Source organism: Tupaia chinensis, unplaced genomic scaffold (assembly GCF_000334495.1).
Source record: "Tupaia chinensis unplaced genomic scaffold, TupChi_1.0 Scaffold143595_1, whole genome shotgun sequence".
Classification (NCBI taxonomy): domain Eukaryota; kingdom Metazoa; phylum Chordata; class Mammalia; order Scandentia; family Tupaiidae; genus Tupaia; species Tupaia belangeri.
In genome coordinates, this window is record NW_006203441.1 from 66,239 (window position 1) to 70,229 (window position 3,991).

At 44.1% G+C, this 3,991-nt stretch overlaps 2 pseudogenes; one reads left to right on the forward strand and one right to left on the reverse strand.

Moving 5' to 3' along the window:
• Window positions 1–203, reverse strand: part of LOC102472954 (olfactory receptor 1571-like) — a 14,298-nt pseudogene extending 14,095 nt beyond the window's left edge.
• Window positions 204–504: 301 nt separating this feature from the next.
• LOC102474642 (olfactory receptor 7A17-like) lies at window positions 505–3,790 on the forward strand (annotated as a pseudogene).
• Window positions 3,791–3,991: the final 201 nt, after the last annotated feature.

Below are 3,991 nucleotides of genomic sequence, written 5' to 3' on the forward strand. Positions count from 1 at the left end.
TCCCTAGTACAGTTGATAAAAATACAAAATATCTTTAACAGATATTACCACACCGCTCTGTGCCCCAAACATTTAATATGGTTTCTCTGCTATGGTTTTTTATTCAGTACCATCAGCTGTCCTTTTTGTTTTGCTTGTCCCTCCTTTGTATCCTCCACACTCGCTTCAGCTTTTCTTTCTGTATCCTCGATCCTTTCTTCCATTACTAATGACTTTCCTTTAAAATCATGTAATTATGTATTTATTCTTCCATTCACTTCTCCATTCACTGAGGCAATAACAACCAAGAATTACTCTATGCCCAACATCAACTGTGTTGTGAAATAAAGGAAAGGATAAGACAAAGAGTAGACAAAAACAAACAAAAAAATCAAATCAACATAATACTCCATGATAGGCAACATAATGTAGACTGAATGCAATGAAGAATGTTCAGCTTTTCCTAGGGGCAGTTATTTGAGAGGAAGAAACACAAGAAAAGAGGTTGTCTGAATTTTGAGGGGGATGAATCTTGTCAAAGCAGTTGGAGTTTTCAAGGTAAGTGTCCTCTAGATAGGGACCAGCAGGTGGCATAGTGATTAAGGCACTGTAGTAGACTCCCACATGGTCAATTGCAGTTCTAATCCTGGATCTGACAGCTTGTAACTCATGCCAGGCGTGTGTACCCAGAATTCCAGGAGGAGAATAGAGTAGAAGGGACTGCGGTGCGGCCATCCCCTTTGGGGGGTGATATCTTACTTTCCCTCTCACTGTCTGTCTCTCTGTCTGTCTGTCTTGTCTCTCTGGTGAGTGGACATGGCCTATGGGAAAAAAACTTTTAAAAAAGTCCTTTAGGCAGAAGGAATTGGGGTGCAAACATGTTGAGTAATAAACAGTGAATGAAGCCAGACATGACACAATGCATTTGCTGATGCCATTCTTTTAAAATACCCATTGGGAATTTGGCAAAATGCACATTCTGATTCAGTAGATGCAACCAGAGGTCCTGCATGAGTAACAAACTTCCCAGCAATGCAGATGCTTTTGGTCTATGGACCACACTCTGAGAAGCAAGGATGTAGATAACTCTCCCTTACAGACATTGCAGCAGGGAGCTGGCATTGAAGGGTACATTTTGACTAAGGACCAGTTTGCTATCTTGAGTCAGGGCAGTGGCAAGCAGATAATGGATATGTTTTTAAACCTCTGGATATTTAAATCTGTGTGGCCATCTCCTTTGGGGGGTGATATCTTACTTTCCCTCTCACTGTCTCTTTCTCTCTCTCTCTGTCTGTCTGTCTCTCTGGTGAGTGGACATGCCCTATGAAAAAAAACTTAAAAAAAGTCCTTTAGGCAGTAGCAATTGGGGTGCAAACATGTTGAGTAATAAACAGTGAATGAAGCCAGACATGACACAATGCATTTGCTGATGCCATTCTTTTAAAATACCCATTGGGAATTTGGCAAAATGCACATTCTGATTCAGTAGATGCAACCAGAGGTCCTGCATGAGTAACAAACTTCCCAGCAATGCAGATGTTTTTGGTCTATGGACCACACTCTGAGAAGCAAGGATGTAGATAACTCTCCCTTACAGACATTGCAGCAGGAAGCTGGCATTGAAGGGTACATTTTGACTAAGGACTAGTTTGCTACCTTGAGTCAGGGCAGTGGCAAGCAGAAAATGGTTATGTTTTTAATCCTCTGAATATTTAAGGGATCCATTGACAAAAACAGGAATGCATTTGTTTTACATAAAAGTATATTAGATTGTTGAAAAAGTCATGATGTATTTCTCTTTTTTTGAGAGATTATAAGACATGTGTACTCACCAGAGAGACAGAGAAAGACAGAGAGACAAAAAGTGAGAAATCAACCCCCAGAGGGATGGCCACACCACAATCCTTTCTCCTCCATTCCTTTCTCAGGGTCTTGGGCATGCACGCACATGCACCCAGTGTATATTTCAGGTCGCCAGTCCGGAACTCAAACCACAGTCGACTAAATGGGAATCCAGCAATGAAACCTTTATGATGTATGCTGGTCTGCCATGATGTATTTTTCCATGTTTTTCTATGCAAAAATGCATCATGAATTTTCTGTCAACCCAATATGTAGGACCAGCATGTGGTGTGGTGGATCGCACATGGCCTTCTATGTAGTTTGAATCTGAGGCCCAGTAACTTGAAAAACAGGCATTCACACACATCTAAATGTGTGTGTGTGTGTGTGTGTGTGTGTGTGTTTGTTGAGAGAGAGATTTTTGTTATAGGGTATGTGCACTCGCCAGAGAGACAGAGTGACAGAAAGCAAGAGATCTCTGCCAAGGGGGATGGCCATTCCAGAATCTCTTCTCCATTCTCCTCTCAGGATTTTAGGCACGCATGCACACATCCCCACTGGGAGTTTTAAGTTGCTAGATCTGGGACTTGAACCACAGTCAACTGTGTGGGAGTCGAGCAGCAGAAGCATTACGTCATCTGCTGGTTCCCTGAATGTGTTTTTCAAGTTCTATGTAGGGACAGTAACTTGATTTCCTCATTCAGTCATTTAAGTAACCACCATATCACCAGGTCGTCCCCAACATTTCCTTCTTTATACAGAAGGTTTCCCTGGAACATGATACTCCTGTCCGACCCTGTTGAGTAGCTGGGACCACAAGAGTGTACCACCATGCCCAGGTCTTCTATACAGGGTTTGAAGGCTTGACTGTGCTGGCCCTGAGCTCGTAATACTTCTGTCTCAGCCTTCCAATTGGGACTACAAGACCCACCATTTTGCTTGGCCTTTTAGGGTGGGTGTAGAAGCAAACCTGAGCTTTCCATGTGCCCTCAGCCTGCCAAGCAGCACTGTCTAGAGCACACCATTGCAGGAAGTGCCAATAACATCTTTGTAAGTGATTGTTGTTATTGCCTCTTTCCCAACAGTCACCCCAGCTCCATGGAACCAGAAAATCACACACATTTTTCAGAATTCATCCTCCTCAGACTCTCACAAGAGGCAGACCTTCAGCCCATCCTCTTCGGGCTGTTCCTATTCATGTACCTGATTACTCTGACTGGCAACCTACTCATCATCCTGGCCACCATCACCAGCTCCCGCCTGCACATGCCCATGTACTTCTTCCTCTCCAACTTGTCTTTCTGTGACATCTGTTTTACCTCCACCACCGTCGCAAAGATGCTGCTGAACATCATGTGCAGAACAAAACCATAACCTATGATGGCTGCCTTGCCCAAATACATTTTTTTATTCTGTTTGGAGAGTTAGACATTTTCCTCCTGTCTGTGATGGCCTATGACTGGTTCATGGACATCTGTCACCCCTACGCTACACGGTCATCATGAGCCCCCAGCTCTGTGGCGTGGTGCTGCTGACATTCTGGATTTTGAGTGTCCTGGACTCCCTGTTCTGGGTTTTGCTGATCTTATGGTTGTCCTTCTGCTCCAACATGGAGATTCACCACTTCTTCTGTGAAATCAAACAGATTGTCCAGCTGGCCTGTTTGGACACCCTTTTCAATGTCATCGAGACATATCTCACCACTGGGCTGATGGGTATTATTCCCTTTCCTAGGATCCTTTATTCTTACTCCCGGATTATCTCCTCCATACTGAGGATTACATCCCCCAGAGGGAAATATAAGGCGTTTTCCACCTGTGGGTCTCACCTCTCCATTGTGTTATTGTTTTATGGCACAGGTCTTGGGGTGTACCTCAGTTCGGCTGCTATCCACAATTTCAAGGCCAGCGCAACTGCTTCAGTGATGTACACTGTGGTTATCCCCATGCTGAATTTATCTACAGCCTGAGGAACAAGGATATCAAGAGAGCCCTGAAGCATCTTTTCAGCACAGTCCCTTCCAATGAGTGACAGGAATAGTTGCCTTGGAGTTTGACAAGTGACTAAGAGCTAGGAACAAGAGTGGCATCCAGACAGGTAGTGATGCTGGGGCAATGTAAGTGCATCCACAAGGAACGATCTGCAGTTCAATCCCAGGGGCTGTTTGTAC